This window comes from Sus scrofa, chromosome 1 (genome assembly GCF_000003025.6).
Source record: "Sus scrofa isolate TJ Tabasco breed Duroc chromosome 1, Sscrofa11.1, whole genome shotgun sequence".
In the NCBI taxonomy this organism is placed as follows: domain Eukaryota; kingdom Metazoa; phylum Chordata; class Mammalia; order Artiodactyla; family Suidae; genus Sus; species Sus scrofa.
This window is the reverse complement of record NC_010443.5, coordinates 92,918,871-92,938,058: the sequence shown is the minus strand read 5'-3', so window position 1 is coordinate 92,938,058 and position 19,188 is coordinate 92,918,871. Positions and strand designations below refer to the sequence as shown.

The window sequence follows — 19,188 nt, the reverse complement described above, 5'->3', positions numbered from 1 at the left end:
GCACCAGAGCCCCTGATGGAAATGGGTACTTCTATTGGTAGATGTGATGTGAGAGACAGCCAAAAAGATAAACTATCTATTTGAATGTTTGTAGAAATGTTCCATGAACATTATGATTTCGCTGTGGATACAGCAGGACACACGTGTCCCTTAACAACAAGTAAGTATAGAATAGTGTCAATAACAATTGAATTGTATCCAGGGGAGATTCTTTTAATTTTTTCATTGACTTTCTGGATTTGTCATATGCGAATGTAACTGAGAAATCACTTCGTAAGATGAGATTTTTTAAAGTTTTATTTTTAATGCAGCATAATCATGACATATTTTCAAATATTACCAAAGGAAAATAGCTTAAGACACAGGTCATCCTCTCAGTTTTGATAACAAGATGAAATTTTCCCAACCAAAGACCACAAGTTTTATGCTATTTTGGTGTTCTTGTAAATGAAACCAATTTATATAAGCATATACCTATATGTGATATATATTATTCTGTTATTAACAAATGTTAGTACCCCACACTTCCAATTTTTAACTCACTCTACAACATATTTTAGAAATCACTGCATATGTATCTAATTCATTTTGGTTAATGATTGCGATAAAGGGGGAGTTTGGGGTTAGTAGATGCCAACTGTTACATTTGAAATAGATAAGCAATCAAGTCCTACTGTACAGCACAGGGCACTAGTCCCATCATCTTAGAACATGATGGAAGATAGTATTTAAAAAAAAGAAAGTACATGTATGTATGAGTGGGTCACTTTGCTGTACAACAGAAATTGAAGGAACATTGTAAATAAACTATACTATAATTAAAAATATTTTTAAATGATTGTATAAAGTACTATCCCTCATTTATTCAGCTTTCTTCTGATAGGCATTGAAGCAATTTCCTATTTTTTGCTACCATGGAAGGGGCTGCAGTGACTATTTTTTGCCTATGAGTGAGACTATCTGTAGCAAATGGAATCACTAGACCTATGTCTATATGTGGTTTTAATATCATGTGTTGGAAATCACTCCCTATGAGATTAAATTCCTACCAAAAATGTGAGATTGCTTCCCATAGAAATTTTCAACCATACTTAGATATTTATCAGAAGATCACTTTGTTAATCTGGTAGGTGAAAATGTATCCGATTGTGATTTAAATTTGCATATACTAAACTAGAATGAAATTGAACTTCTTTTCACATACTTAATTTTGATAAGGTTTTCTTCCAAGATCAGTTCGTTTGCTCATGATTCCTCTGTGCTGTGTTTTAAAAGATTGGCCCTTGAAATCCATTTACACTTGAGGAAATTATGCTTTTTTCTGGCATTTATGTTATACATGTATTTTACCAGCTTGACACTTATGCTTTTACCTGTGCTATTATTTGGAAAATATTTGTGATGTGGTACATAAAATAATGCCTATATTTATTATATGTGGATAAATAATAATTTCTTTTATTTCTACCTTCTCTTACCAAAGTCAGGCTATGGGACACTGAAGAATATAATCCAAAGGATTCTCTATTAAAAAGTTTCAACTATAACTTGGAGCTCCTGAGTTCATTTTCTAAATTTCCTGGTGCTTAACATGAATGAAATTTGAAAGAATATTCATATTTATGGCAAATGTTATTACTCTATTTACCCTTCATTTTAGTCTTAGCATCTCCTTGTGTCAATATGTTGAAAGACTCAGAAAATAATGAATAAGGGGAAGAATTTAACTTTAGACAACATGTTATAAATTTAAAAGTGTAAAGTTTAATGATATAAACTGAATTTATAACTGTACAACTAAATACATTTGTGAAGTAAAGCAAAAAGAAATAAACTCAAAGGCAAAAGATTAAATCTCATTATTGATTGGACAATTTGAGTGGATTTTCACTGCTAAAACTGTTTATTTCACCTCTCTCTCCCTCCCTTCTCCCTCTCCCCATCTCTCCTGTACTCCCCCCCCCCCAATGTTTATAACATTTACTAGGATGTATTTATAACTGTATTACTAAGTTTAAGTAATGTAAAAACATATTAGGATGAGTCAGGCATAAGTTTTCTCTATTTATGCAACACTCTACCCTAATAAATTAGTGTTTATTATATTTTAGGAACTATTTACTTTTCAGTTATGTATATATTTCATTTGTTCATAGATTGAATAAAAATATGATTTCACTTTTATTCAGAAAACAATAATACAAAAGGTAAATGATTACCAGTTGGAAAGTGGCACTTTCATGATAAGGTATATGTATTTGAACTTTAAGTGTGGTATTCATGTCATTTTTTTTTCCTCCCTTTGCAGATTCACTATTTCTAACCTGCCCCTTCTCCATTTGACTGAAACAATGCAGCCAAATAATAGTGTCACTGAGTTTGTATTGTTTGTATTGTTAGGATCCTATGAAACAGAAAATAGTGTTTGTGATCTTCTTCATTTTCTTTATGGGAACTGTCATGGGTAATTTGCTTATTATTGTGACCATCAAATCAAGCCAAAATCTTGGGAGCCCCATGAACTTCTTCCTGTTTTATTTGTCCATTGCTGATACCTGCTTTTCAACTTCCATAGCCCCTAGACTCATTGTGGATTCTCTGAAAAGAAAATCATATCTTACAATGGGTGCATGACTCAAGTCTTTGCTTTACATATATTTGGCTGCATGGAGATCTTTGTCCTGAATCTCATGGCTGTTGATCACTATGTGGCCATCTGCAAGCCACCATCATCTGCAAGCCAACCATCATGAGGCACCAGGTCTGCATCATCCTGATTGTTCTTGCATGGATGGGGTCCTTTATACATTCTATGGCTCATATTATCTTGGACTTGAGACTGCCTTTCTGTGGCCCCAATCTGATTGATCACTATTGCTGTGATTTGCAGCCCTTATTGAAACTTGCCTGCATGGACACTTACATGATCAACCTGCTCTTGGTGTCTAACAGTGGAGCTATCTGCTCCAGCAGTTTTGTAATTCTGATGATCTCATACTTCATTATCCTGCGTTCTCTGAGAAACCACAGTGCAGAAGGGAGGAAAAGTGCCATCTCCACCTGCACTTCCCATATCATCATAGTCATCTTATTCTTCAGACCATGTATATTCATATACACACGCCCCCAACCACTTTCCCCATGGAGAAGGTGATGGCAGTATTTTATACTATTGGAACACCCTTCCTCAATCCACTCATCTACACACTGAGGAATGCAAAAGTGAAAAATGCTATGAGAAAATTATGTCATGTCAGAATTATCTCTGAAAGCAAATATGAATTAAGAGCTTTGTTTGATTACTTATTGAGTCACCGTTTGACTTCCTCTAAATAGATAGATACATACATAGATAGATAGACAGACAGACAGATGGACGGATAGAGATATATAAGATAGATATTTATTCCCCCACAACATCTATGAAAATGTAACAGATTTTCTTACTTTTCTCTGTTCTTCTGCCCTCAGATTCATAGTTTCCCTAGCATGTTCAGCCTGACCCATTCTTTTCCTGAGAATTCAATTCTGGCTTTGCTGATTGTGAAATACACCGACAAAACAGTCTAGACTCTGATTATATAAAAAATAACTTTTATACAATCAAAACTATTTAATCACATGATCATCCATAAATAAAGTATAGCTAGTACTCTGTAATCTGTAATTCCTGCTATACTACCTTTCTAAGCAGGTAAACTGTTTTCTCTTGAGCACTTCTGGAGCAAGGAAACTAACTCTGTGAATCAATCACTTCATTTCATTATATAACTATTTTATTTTAAAACAGTTCCACACTATTGAATCAATTTTTTATATAATAATATTTTAAAATAGTTTCATTATTGTTGTCTTTGGCTATTAAGATAACAGACATTGTGTGTGTGCGTGCGTGTGTGTGTGTGTGTGTGTGTGTGTGTGTTACAAAGGACTTGAGATATTTAGTTCTATGTGTGATTGGTTTATAGGAGCTACAATGATAGAGTTCAGTAACTCTAGGAAGTAAAATAATTTATGTTGTCAAGACTTAAACAAACAAAAAATACAGGATAAATGCCACATATTTTCTGAGATTGAAGCACACAGAGGTAGAACATGGTTTGAAGAAAAAAATGTAGAAAATCCACTATGTAGCAGGAAGTTATTTTCTTCCTCTGTACTTTCCCAACGCAGAGGTCATCTAGATTCATATGTTGTAATTGCCAATAGAATTTGGTGTCCAGAGTGGGCAGATCATATTAACACTTGAACCTTGGATTTGATGTCAATGGTTATATCATGAACTTTTACCTTTATAAAAAATGAAGATACCATTTCATTTTTAATATTGTTATCTTATTTATAAAACCTTACCAAAACCATCATTACCTCCTATCAAAAATTATTTTAGAATAAATTCATTATTAAAATAACATGAAGGAGTTCCTGTCGTGGCTCAGAGGAAATGAATCTGACTAGCATCCATGAGCACACAGGTTCAATCTCTGACCTTGCTCAGTGGGTTAAGGATCCGGCATTGCCATGAGCTGTGGTGTAGGTTGCAGATGCATATTGGATCCTGTGTTGCTGTGGCTGTGGTGTAGGCTGGCAGATACAGCTCCAACTCGACCCCTAACCTGGGAACTTCCATATGCCACAGGTGTGGTCCTAAAAAAATAAATAAGTGAAATAAAATAACATGAGATTTCAGTGTTCTCACATTTCTTTGATTTCTTGGATATTTCAAAGCTAAGTTTCTGTACTGGTGTCCCAAAGTTGGCATGTGATGCATGAGGAGGTCCATCAAAGTTAACAAAGAATGGAAATGTCATAAGCTATTATAAACTTACCTAATAGATTCCTCTATAACTCCAGCATGATAAGCACTTACACACACACACACACACACACACACAACATTCACTATAGGCTTTCATGCTGATTTTCATTTCAGATGAATAATTAAAAGTAGGAAGTAGATGAGAAAATAAATAACCTAAAAGATAAAATTTTAAAAAAAGATTGAAAATAGAAGTAAAAGAAGATACACAGGACAAAATAATGGAAGTTTTGTGTGATTCAAGAATACTTTTAGTCAAATTAAACCTGGGGACATAAGTCCACTTATATGAGATATACACAATAGACCCAGAAAGAGAAAACAGAATGGTTGTTGTCAGGTTTTACGTGGAAGGAAAAATGGAGAATTGTCTTCAATGGATATTTAATATCAATTACACAAGATTAGTAAATTCTAAAAATATGTTTTAAAACACTGTAGTTGACCACAGTGCATTGTGTACTTCAAAGTTTGTCAAGAGGGTAGGTCTTACTAAAATAAAAATACTATAAAATAAAATAAAAATACTATAAATTTATCACTAAAATAAAATGCTAAAATAAAAATAAAATGTGTTCTCACTGAAATAAAAACACTATAAAGATTAAAACATACTAAAATATTAAAAATAAAATATATAGATGACAAGATATGAAAGAGCTGAAAATTAAAACATCAAGATACAACTATGAACCTATTAAAAAGCCAAATTACAAATACAACATCAAATACGGGTGACAATGTGATGAAACAGGTACTCATCCAACTGGTGAGAATGCAAAATGGTACATTCATGTTGGAAGAAACTATGGAGGTTTTTACAAAACTAAGCATATTTGTAACATACAATGCAGCAATCGCAGAACATAGCCTTTACCCAAAGGAGTTAAAAAGTCATGTCCACACGAAAACATTGCACACGATTGCTTACAGCCGCTCTAATTCATAACTGTGAAACCCGGGAATCATTCAAGGTGCTCTGCTGTAAGTGAATGTGGAGATAAACTGTACTATAACCACAATGGAATATTAATGAGTGTTACAAATAAACTTATCAAGCCATTAAAAAGACATGGAAGAAACCTCAATGCACATTACTTTGTAAAGAAACCAATGTGAAAGGCTACATATCATATGATTCCACCTATAGGACATTCTGGAAAAGGCAAGAACAGTGGAGACAGTATAAAGATTTGTGGTTAACAGGAGTTGTGGAGGAGATAGATGAAAAGCCAGAGCACAATGGATTCTTAAGACAGTGAAATTATTGTGCATGATACTAGAATTTGGATACGCATCATTACATATAGGTCAAAATTCATAGAATTACAACTCCAAAAGTAAACCTTCATTTTACCTGTGGTCTTTAGATGATAATAGTGTATCAGCCAAATTAATTGATTGTAACACATATTCCACTTTGGTACAAGATGTTGACACAAAACCCATAATATTCTATAACATAAAGAGTAAAACCAATTGTAAACCACAAACTTTAATAAAAATGGATTAATACTGATTCCTCATTTGTAACAAATGTATTACCTAATTGTTAAGTTGTCAGTAAACAGTATATTGGTGAAGGGGACATAGAACTTAGATGGGAACTCTAAGCTCTATGTATATTTTTCTTTGGTAATTTTTCTGTAAGCTTGCAATTATTCTTTTAAAATAGTCTATCAAAAAAAGTTATATTATCAAGAGAAATCTCAATTTCTCATTACCATGTTCAAAAATATTTTATTTGGATTTTTATACAAATTTACTATAAGTACCTCTTTTATTAACACTTATATTAATATCTTCAAATATTCTGTAGTTTATCCTAGTATAAATACACATAAATACACACTTAATAAATATGCAATATTTCCTTGTGCAGTTTTTTAAATCAAGCATTATTATGTTGCAAACATTAATTTGAATGTTACATTATGAAAATTCTACATGAAAGACTTCAATACTTTTATATATGTGTATCTAAAAAGTTCTTATATCTTTTTCTCTTCTTTCTTTACTTTCTCTCTCTCTCCCCCCTGTCTTTTGCAGTGCCTGAGGCATGGGGAAGTTCCCTAAGCCACTGCTCACTGCATCATTAAGCCATTGCATCACTGGGGAACTCCCACTTTCTTTCTTTTTTAATATACCAATTTCATGGATCATTTAATGTTAATAATCATAGAGAGGACATAATTTTTGTAAGTAAGTTTGCTCTCTAATAAAAGCAAAATAAGTTTGGATTTTACGATCGATGTATCTTATATAGATGTACCTTAGGTTCTAAAAGGAAGTAAATGCAAAACATACATTTTCAAAGTTTTGGGTAGGATTTCCAGTCCTAAAAAAGGCTGAGAGAGTTCATGTCAAAGATTAGGGGGCATACCTATGTCATGCAGATTCCAAGGCAGAGATAAAATATGAGCCACAACCCTAATAAAGCCAAATCCTTAACCACTAGATCACCAGGGAACTCTGGCAATGGCAGTTATTTATAGAAGTAACAATTCTAAAATTCACATGTACCCACAAATTTCTCCACCTGGACAAATTACTATTGAGAAATAAAAATAAATCTGGAAGAATTAGACTTCCTAATCTCAAAATATATTAAAAAGCTACAGTAATTAAAATGGGATGATACTGCCATAAAAGACAAACATATAGACCAAAGGCACAGAATAGCGACCCCAAAAACCCAAGTATATACTCTCAACATTTCCTTGAAGCAAACTAAGAATATACAGTGGAGAAAGGAGAGTCTCTGAACAAATAAGTTGAGAAACTGGATAAACAAATCATATGAAAGAAAGTGTACCCTTATGGGACATCATATGCACAATCAATTTAAAATGAATTAAAAATTTTAATGGAGGAATTCCTTGATAAAAACAGAAATGAAAAACCTAACAACAATAAGCTTATCAATGATTTCTGGAAATGACACAAAAAAAGCACAAGCAAAATAATCAAAGTTAGACAAGTGAGACAACATCACTAAGCACAGCAAAGGAAAGATTATACATGGTGAACAACCAGCATATGATGGGAGAAACTATTTGTAAATCACATACACAATACAATATTAAGACAGAAAATATAATATACAAGAAATTCCTACAATTTAATAGAAAAGAATTAACAACCCAATTAATAAATGAAAAGAGGACTTGAACGGACATTTCTCCAAATGACACAAAGACTGTCACCTGGTATACGTGATCAACATCACTAATTCTCAGGGAAATGTAATCAAAACCACAATGAGATATCATCTCCCATTGAGTAGGATATATTTATTAAAATAACAAAGATAGCAAGTGTTGTCACATATATGGAAAAACTGGAAAACCTGTATGCTGCTCATGGTGATGTAAAATAATGCAACCCCTAGGAAAAACAGTATGGTTGATCCTCAAAAAATTGAAAATAGAATTGCTGTATGATTCAAATTTTCACTTCTGGATCTATATATCTAAATGTATTGATATCGGGAATGAAAAGAGATAATTACACTCTCCTCCTTATTGTAACATTGTTCCCAATAGCCAAGATATGAAAACAAACTGTTTATTAAAAGATGAAATGATAAAGAAAAGATGGTATATACATACAATCTTTTAAAAGACAGTATAGTCTTTTAAAAAGGAAATGCTGCCATATGCAAAACTTGGATGAACCTGGTCAACATTATGCCAAATGACATAAGCCAGATAGATAGCGATAAATACTGTATGATTCTACTTATAAGAGGTATACACAAGAGTCAAACTCATACAAACAGCATGATGGCAGTTGCCAGAACTAGGGAAAATTTTTAATTATAGAAGATGAATAAGTTTCAGAGCAAGTGTACAACATGTGCTTATGGTTAATATTATTCTGTTGTGTAATTTCAAGTTTGTAAAGAGGGTGTTTCTCAAGTATTTTTATCACAATAAAAACTTTATAGAATAAATATTTAAACGAATTATCTTCTCTTAAAAAATAATGTCTTCAGATATAAAAAGGAATATGTAGAGATGAAAAATAAGATAGATAAAGATAACCAACATCAAATGCTATTAAAGAATTGCAACTAAAACAAGATGCACCTATGCCCCTATAAAAAAGATGACACTAGGTACCAATATATAAAAAGCCACATCCAAAACACTACAACACTAACTATCAAGCATACAGAGCAACTGAAACTCTCATGCATTGCCTATCAGAATACAAAATGGAATAGCCACACAGAAATACGCTTATTATATACCCAACAGTCTCACAACACAGTATTTATGCAAATGAATTGAAACCTTATGTTTCATGAAAACCTGTACATAGATATTTACAAAAACATTAATTCATAATTACTAAGACTTGGAATCAATCAACATGTTCTTCAATATGTGCAAGGGTAAATGAACTGTGCTTTATCCACGATGAAATATTACTGAGCACTAAAAAAATTTAAAAAGCACTATTTAGCCATGAAAAGACACAAAGGTATTTTAAATGCATACTACTGAAATGAAAGAGGACAATCTGAAAAGGCAACATACTGCAGGATTCCAACTATGTAAGATTCTGAGAAGAAAAAAAAAGGAATAAAATAAAGACATCAGTGCTTGTCAGGAGTTGGAGAGAGAGGTGTTAACGGAAAATAATAAGAGTCAGTTATTTCACCAATAAAATTGGTTGATTCTGGAACAGGGAAGAATTGCAGTTAGAAACATGTAACTCCCATGAACCACATGCAAACCTAGTAAAGCAAAGCGGAAACTCTTATAGTGAAGGGGCAGTTAGGAGGCGCTGTTATAAACAAGTTAACTGGAGGACACTGGGAGCTTGACTCCAGTGGCTTTTGTCACCTGATTTAAGTCTCTTGTTGACTGAGGTGTTGCAAGGCAAGAACACATTCTTCCTCCTGCTGATGGCAGTGAAGTATCATATCCCACCAGAGATATAAGCCACATCTCTTTCTGTTGGGATCTGCATTGATGGTATGTGCATGAGAGCTCCCCCTTCTGGCTTCCTAACCCCATTTTAGTGGAGCTTTCCTTCATTAAGTTTAATAAGAGGGATGAATAAGCAGAACACAGAGGACTTTAAGGCACTGAAATTATTGCGTATGATATTACAATGGTGGTTACCTGTCATTATACAAAGATCTAAGCCTATGGGGTGTGCTATATTAGGAGTGAACCCTGGATGTAACCCATGGACTTTGGCTGATTATGTGGCATCAATGGCATATCAATTTCCTTGACTGTTAACCACAAGTACTGCTTTAGTTCAGGATGTTGATGCAGAGAGAGGTTTTGTGTGTGAGGAGCAGGGAGGCAAAAGGTTCATGGGTACTCTGCATTTTCCACAAAATTTGCTGTGAACCTAAAACTCTGCTAAGAATAAAAATCTATACAAATTCCCATCGTGCCTCAACGGAAACAAATCTGACTAGTACCCATGAGAACGCAGGTTTGATCCCTGGCCTTGCTCAGTAGGTTAAGGATCCAGCATTGCGGTGAGATGTGGTGTAGGTCACAAATGCAGCTCGGATCCCATGTTGCAGTGGCTGTGGTGTAGGCCAGTGGCTACAGCTCCAATTTGACCCCTAGTCTTGGAACCTTCATAAGCTGCGGGTGCAGCACTGAAAAAACAACTAAATGTATAAATATGCTGTGTTTACACCCATAATTGAAAAAAGTATTAAGATGCACTCCATTAAAATCAATTATCTCTGCTCTGCAAGAGACACTGTTAAGAAAATGAAAATACTAGCCACAGACTGAAAGCAACTACACCAAAACACATATCTGACAAAGGACCCATAATCAAAATATACAAAGAACAGTTAAGAGCAACAATAAGAAAACAAGCAATCCAATTTTTTAAAAACTGGGCAGATGATTTGTCTAAACATATCACCAAAGAAATATTGATGAAAAATAAGAGTATGGAAAGATTAACAACATCATATTTTATTAGGTTATTGCAAATATAACAATGATGAGATAACATATGCTTTTTTTAGGTTCCACATATAAGTGATATAATACAGTATTTATCTTTCTCTATATGACATATTTCACTTAGCACAACACTCTCCAAGTCCATCCATGTTGTTGCAAATGGCAAAATTTCATTTTTATGGCTGAATAGTATTCTTGTGTGTGTGTGTGCACGTGTGTGTGTGTGTGTATGTGTGTGTGTATGTGAATACATGCATTATTTATCCATTCATCTGTTAATGGATACTTAGATTGTTTTCATGTCTTGGCAATTGTAAATAATGCTGCTATGAATATTGGGGGTGCAGGTATAAATGGTGCTTTAGTTTTCTTCAGTTATATACTCAGGAATGGACTTAGTGAATCATATGCTAATTCTATTTTAGCATTTGAAGAATTGCCATGCTATTTCTCATAGTGGCTGAACCAATTTATATTTATACTAAGAGCAAAAAAGGCTTCCCTTTTCTCCATATACTTGCCAACACTTGTTATTTTTGCTCTTTTTGATGAAAGCCATTCTGATAGGTATAAGATGATATCTCATTGCAGTTCTGATTTGAATTTCTCTATGACTAATGATGTCGAGTATCTTTGCATGTGCCTATGGCCATCTGTATGTCTCTGGGGGAAAAAAAGTCTATTCAGAGCTTCTGCCTATTTTTTAACCTGGTTGTTTTTTAATATTGAGTTGTATGAGCTGTTTATATATTTTAGACATTAACCCTTATCAGTCATATTATTTACAAGTGCTTTCTCCCAATCATTTGGTTAATTTTTTGTTTTGTTGATGATTTCCTTTGCTGTGAAAAAGCCTTAAACAGGCCACATTTGTTTATTTTTGCTTTTATTTCTATTGCCTTGGAGAAAGATTAAAAATACTTCTGAAATTTATGCCAAACAGTGTTCTATGTCCTCTTTCAGATATGGATTCAGGTCTTACATTTAATCCATTTTGAGCTTCTTTGTATATATAGTGTTAGAGAATGTCCTACTTTCATTATTTTACAGGTATCTATCCAGTTTTTCCAGCACCACTTACTGAAGGATTCTATTTCTTCTATTGTATATTCTTGCTCCCCTTGCCATAGATTAATTGACAATAAGTATGTGGGTTTATTTCTCGGTTCTCTATTCTGTTCCACTGGTTCATCTGTCTGTTTTAATGTCAGTACCATACAGTTTTGAAGAATGATACTTCTAACTTTGTTATTTTTTCTTAATGTTGTTTCATCAACTCAGAAACTTCATGGTTGCATGCAAATTTTAGGATTATTTGTTCTAGTTCTTTGAAAACTGTCATAGGTATTTTGATAGTGATTGCATTCAATCTATATATTGCTTTGGATAGTATGGATTTTTTTTTTGTCTTTTGTCATTTTAGGGCCACACTCGTGGCATGTGGAAGTTCCCAGGCCAAGGGTCTAAATGGAGCTGTAGCCACCAGCCTGGATCTGAGCCACATCTGTGACCTACACCACAGCTCATGGCAATGCCAGATCCTTAACCCACTAAGTGAGGCCAGGGATTGAACCAGCAACCTCATGGTTCCTAGTCAGATTTGTTAAACACTGAGCCACAACAGGAACTCTGGATAGTATGGATATTGTAACAATACTAATTATTCCAATTTAAGTCCATTACTATTACTGTATTATTTCCAATTTCTACCTTTAAGTCTGTTAATACCTACTTAATATATTTAGGTGCTCCTAAATTGGGTGCATACATAGTAATGATTATAATATCTTCTTTATCATTATATAATTCCCTCTTTTGTCTTTTTTTATAGAATGTTTTAAATTTTATATTGTCTGATATGAGTATTGCTGCCTCTGATCAAAACTATTATTTTCAGTAATTATTCTCAAGTATAATTGTACAGCTTTAACTTGAAATTCATAATTTTTTAAAAATTACTGAAAATGTGAAAGTGTTCACCTGTATATCCTATGGCTATTGGGATTTCAACATTACTGTAAATTCTAGACACCACAACCTGAGATAGCATTACTAATCTATTAGAAACATTTTTTCATTATTATCATCACTTTCTGGTACTCTCTTGGTTTTCATTTTCTTTCTTTTTTTTTTTTTTTTTGTCTTCTTGCCTTTATAGGGCTGCACCTGTGGAATATGGAGGTTCCCAGGCTAGAGGTCCAATAAGACTGTAGCCACCGGCTTATACCACAGCCACAGCAATGCCAGATCTGAGCCACTTCTGCTACCTACACCACACAGCTCAGGGCAACGCCAGATCCTTAACCCACTGAGTGAGGCCAGGGATCAAACCCACGTCCTCATGGATGTTAGTCCGGTTCACTAACTGCTGAGCCATGATGGGAACTCCAAATTTTTTTTTGTTTTTTTGGTTTTCAATTTAGAATAGTATAAGGAAAATGTGTGGAATGAGAACAAACCATGGAATAAAACAGTTTTAGTACAGTTCTCAGTACTAAAATTATTAAATGTATAACCTAGGCAAGCAGCTTAACTTCTGTCAGTTCCAGTTTCTTTTTCTAAAAAATTACATTTTAATACCAATTTAATGGAATTATTATATGAATTAAAAGCTGAGTTATGAAAAGCGACAAACACAGAGCCTAGAGTTATAAAAGCTAATCAATAAATACTTGGTAAACATGATTATTTCAATAAATTGTTTCCTTTAAGATGTGTCTTTTACTAATATGAATTAAAAATAAATGGAAATTAATTTGACAAATATGAGATACATATTCAGTTTGTACAAATAGTTCCATATACATATTAATCATCAGATCACTTGCAGTATGTCTGTAGCTCCAGGTGAGGAATGCCTGGAGCCCATAGAATAGAACCTCTGGTTTCAAGCACAATAGTGTTTTCCCTGGATTTGTACAGAAAAAAAAAAAATCAAAAGAGCTAGCAAAGTTTGTTTCCTAATGCAGAAGTGTGTAATTTAGGGCACTAGGTGGGAGCATGGTAGTGTTTGTTAGCCCACTTTCTCTTCTACCAGGGACATAATTTCTTTTTCCTGCCCGCCACCACTCTCTTTTTTTTTTTTTTCTTTTTCCCTGATACCTGTTTTTCAGACTGAGAGAAATGATAACTAGGAATCCTTGTTTGTATCAAACTCCTGACTATGAGGCAGATTAACTTGCTATGTTACAGGCTAACTGGACAAACTAAAAGTTGAGTTTATTACATCTAGGATGAATCTGAATGAACAGAAACTGTGGGGAATAAACTCTGTAGGGTGTTAATAACTTACACCATTAAATATTAAAATATCCCCCTGGAATGCAGAGATGAATTTTTTCCAGCGTTCTATAATAAAGCTGGTAACAAAAAAGGATAGGCAGACTTGAGGCTAATTCTGAGAGTCTTCTAACTCTCAGTAAGTGATAAATTATTTTCATGTTTGCATTTGTTTTCTTCGTTATTTTTTAGCTATGTAAATTTGGCACATATTTGTTTATCTACCATACATGATATATAGAAGAGATCTATAAGTTCATAATACTAATGTGGCTTGTACTCAGCAAATGCTAAAACAATAAGGTAAATATTACTTTTTATGGGGTTGTAGGAAATGTTCAATTTAAAAGTTCTTGCTGAGCATCTACACTTCACAAGGCATTGGGTTGGAAGTGCGGAAAATAATATCTGAAGTACATAAAGTTTTCTGATATTCTCACTCCAGGAAGGCATCTAAACTAAACATGCACATTCTTGTTATAAACTACAAGATGTAAGAGTATTAAAAAAATTAAAGCCTTTAAAGGGCAGGAGAGTGAATTTCCTTTCTCACAGGTAATCACAGAAGGCCATCTAGAGAATATTTCTTAGCAGTTTGCTTCTGAAGTTCCCAGAAAATTAAACAGCTAGAAACAGAAAGGCATTCCAGGAAGAGTATGGATACTCTACACCTATTTGTTCTGAATCCTTAGTTACTACATTACTTACATTTTAGAGTTCCCACCTGATCCATCTACTTAATCTCTATATGCTCACACTGCATCATGAATAGACCCTGATTATACAAAGACTTTAGAGAACAGCAGCCTTTTCTAGGTCGTATAGTGTTGTAGATTACAGAATAGGTTTAATATCCCCTTTTACAAGACACTAGGAGAATCACTGAAATGTACTTGAGAACATAAAAAGCTTTTTTTCAAAAAAACTACTAAATATATGACTAAAGCAGTTTGGATTTCATGGAATTTGAATGCACAGAAATGTGCTTTATGGCTGCAGATTCAAGTGGCAATACTAATGTCATTTTGAAACTAAATATTAAGATGTGTATACATTATTATTAATAATCATATGTATTTATAATTCTTAATTTATCTTAAATATGCAAGTTTAAATGTTAAAAAAAAGAAATAATCTTGTCTTAGAAAATGATAGGAAAATGCATTTGATAACATACAAGCTAAAAACTATATATTTAAGAGAATGGCCAACATCAGGGAATACGAAGTGACACAAACTTTCACATTATCTTGCTATCAATGCCTACATATTTTAAGTGTCAATACTTTATGATTCAATTCTCTATTAAATCAATAAAGGAAAGAAAGAACTTCTTGTAATGATTAAAATATCAAGACTCAGTTCCCTTATAGTTTAAGATTATGCACAAATCCAAAGAGCTTTTTGTAACACTTGTAAAGCCAAACTAAATAACTTTATTAGATCTTTTCTCAAGAGGGTTTTTTTTTTCAGGAATAAGAGATATTTCATCTCTGTTGAAGAGAAGAAATTCTCCCTGGAAGAGAAAAATATATTTAGGGGAAATCTTGTGCCTAGTTAGCCTATCCTAATCTGTGCCTTGACTGCTCACAACTTTTGAGACAATGTATTGAAGGCTGGATGAGACTGAGGAGAAGCAGACTGGAATAAATTAAGTTTTGCAGATTATGTTTAAATATGTTACATTTACTTGCATATAGTGCCACTGCCAGAATCATCTTCACAAGAAAGAGCTAAAGAACAAAATTTGTTCTTGGAAATGACCCCACAATAACACTTCTTTCTAAATGGGAAATAAAACAAATCTTCACTGAAAGATTTCAGTCTTCACTGAAAGAATCTTCATTTCAAGTTGAATAATTAATTGCCAGGATGAAAACAAATTGAACAAAGATATCAGTTATTATCTATTCTGACTCTTTTGGAAAACTACATTTCCCTCTCTCTTCTGCTCTTCTACTCTGTTCTAGGAACGTGGGGTTTTCAGATAACAGACTCATACAGATTCCCTGGGAATATAAATATGATTGGATCCTATAACAAATACCAGGTGACATCCTCCCCCAAAAGAAAAACATCCAGATTTAAGATGCTTAAGTAAAAGCTTGAATTTTTAAAAATATGAACTATTGGCTAAAATATAATCTCCCTTTCTTTCTTTCTTTCTTTCTTTCTTTTTTTTTTTTTTTGTGTGTGTCTTTTTTTTAGGGCTGCACCCACGGCATATGGTGGGGTTCTCAAGCTAGTGGTTGAAACAGAGCTGTAGCTGCCGGCCTATGCCACAGCCACAGCAACGCAGGATCCAGGCTGCTTCTGGGAACTACACCACAGCTTACGACAGCATCGGATCATTAACCCACTGAGTGAGGCCAGGGATGGAACATGTATCCTCAGGGATACTAGTCAGATTCATTTCCGCTGAGGCATGACAGGAACTCCTAACCTCCCTTTCATTTAGAAATGTAACGTCAGGAAATCTGAGTGTTCTAAAATGTGCTTTCCAATTGGAGAATGAAAAAAAATAGTAATGGATATTTCTGAGATATTATCAAATACCAAAGGATATTCCTCCTGTTCATCATATGTCAAGGATTAAATATAAACATGTGTGAAGGTGCAATAGGTTGTTTGAAGGCAATATGTCTTTCCTCTTTTCAAGGTGGAGTAGCTGGGAGAGAGTTTGTACTGAAGATATAAAGCATATCTATATTTATAAATAACAAACTATTTAATACATATATATAACAAATATAAAAAGTATAAATGAACGTATAAATAAGATATTCTTGAAGGTGCTAATATTGGTGTATGACATTATATCACAAACCAAGAAGGGCAGTAAAATATATACTAAATGATGAGAGATGCACAATGCAAAACATGTCCCATTCAGCACTTACTGAATATGGCCAAAAGATAACAAAGGAAATAACAAAATGGGGCCATATGCAGTAACTATGTAGGCACAGAATTAATCACAATCATGTCAAATCTAACAAGGGATTGTGTATAAATAGTTTTATAGGAAAGTTTAATATTCACAAGCTTATATGAGACTCATAATGACCCTATGAAATGCTCATTACAAATTGAGGAACAAAGTGTTATTATTAAGAATATACATTATTAGGAAGCCACATCTAGAATATACCTAATAAATAAGCAAATAATAAATAAGCAAAATTTACTTAAAATATTTCCTAATATCATATATCACAACATACAGTAATTTATTTTTTTGCAGATAATCCATTTCACTCATCCTTTCTCCTCATTTATGAAATCATGCAGCTGAACAGCAATGTGACTGAGTTCATTCTACCTGGGTTGGCAGAGGATCCTCTTAGGAAGAAAATCATGTTTGTCACTTTCTTGATTTTCTGTTTGGGGACATTACTGGGGAACCTGCTCATTATTACTACCATCAAGACCAGCTGGGAGTCGAATGCATTTCTTCCTTTTCCACTTATCCTTATTTGATACCATCCTCTCTACTTCTACAGCCCATAGAATGATTGTGGATGCCCTCATGAAGAAGACCACTATCTTTCAGTGAGAGCATGATCCAAGCCTTTTCATCCAATGTATTTGGCTACCTGGAGATCTTCATCTTTATCCTCATGGCTGTTGACCGCTATGTGGCCATCTGTAAGCCCCTGTGCTACACGACCATCATAAGCCACCAAGTCTGTGGTGTGCTGATGCCTGTGGGCTGGGTCAGATCCTTTGTGCGTTATTCACCTCAGGATTTTCTAGCCTTGAATTTACCTTTCTGTGGTCCCAATGTGATCAATCACTGTTTTTGTTTCCTGGAGTCTTTGCTGAATTTGCCTGTACAGACACCTACGTGACCATCCTACCCTTAGTGTCCAACAGTGGGGCCATCTCTACAGTGAGTTTTGTCATGCTGATGTTCTCCTATGTCATCATCTTGTATTCTTTGAGAGACCACAGTGCAGAAGGGAGGAAAAAAGCCCTCTCCACCTGTATATCCCACATCATGGTGGTCATCTTGTTCTTTGGTCCTTGCATATTTATATACACATGCCCTGCAACTACTTCTCCACGGATAAGATGATAGCTGTGCTTTATACAATTGGAACACCTTTGATCAACCCTCTGATTTATACACTGAGGATGCAGAAGTGAAAAATGCCATGAGGATGCTATGGAGCAAGAAGCTGATCTCAGATGTCAAAAGATGAGTGAAGTTTCAAAGTTTTCTTCATAGTTTAGATTGAGCTCAAAATCCCTAGAGAATAACATTTCATAATGTGGTGTTAATATAATCCTTTCATAGGAATTGGTATTAGTTTCCTTCAGGAAAATAAACACTGTAAACACATAGCCTGATTAGTGTCCATTCAATTTTATGTAGAGAATTAGACAGCACCAGGTATCAACAGGAATGCAGATCCATTTCCTTGGATGTTTTTCACTACTGTGTCTCTGCCCCTCTTGCCTGCCTAATGGTGGTTTTGATCTGTTTTTCCTGCCCCCATGTTGACTTCTGGTCTTCTCTGTTTATAGTTATTTACACTTTTTCTCTGGAATTAGTTTTTTTTTTAATTTTATTTTTTATTTTTTCAATTTTTTAAAATTGTAATCAATTGTTATTTCCCCAAAACATTTTTTTTCTACAGTACAGCATGGTGACCCAGTTACACATACATGTATACATTCTTTTTTCTCACATTATCATGCTCCATCATAAGTGATTAGACATAATTCCCAGTGCTACACAGCTAAAATATACAAACAACATATAAAACTCAACAGCAAAAAAGCCAACAACCCAATGGAAAAATGGGCAAAAGAACTGAAGAGACATTTATCCAAGGAAAATATACAGATTGCCAACAAGCACATGAAAAAAAATGCTCAACATCCCTGATTATTAGAGAAATGCAAATCAAAACTACCATGAGATACCACCTCACACCAGTCAGAAAGGCCATCATTAATAAGTCCACACATAACAAATGCTGGAGGGAGTGCAGAGAAAAGGGAACTCTCCTGCACTGTTGGTGGGAATGTAAGCTGGTACAACCACTATGGAGATCAGTATAGAGGTACCTTAGAAATCTATACATAGAACTACCATATGACCCAGCAATCCCACTCTTGGGCAAAAAT

General features: G+C 34.0%; 2 pseudogenes; both read left to right on the top strand.

Moving 5' to 3' along the window:
* On the top strand, window positions 2,352-3,336 carry LOC110259453 (annotated as a pseudogene).
* LOC110256968 lies at window positions 17,338-18,257 on the top strand (annotated as a pseudogene).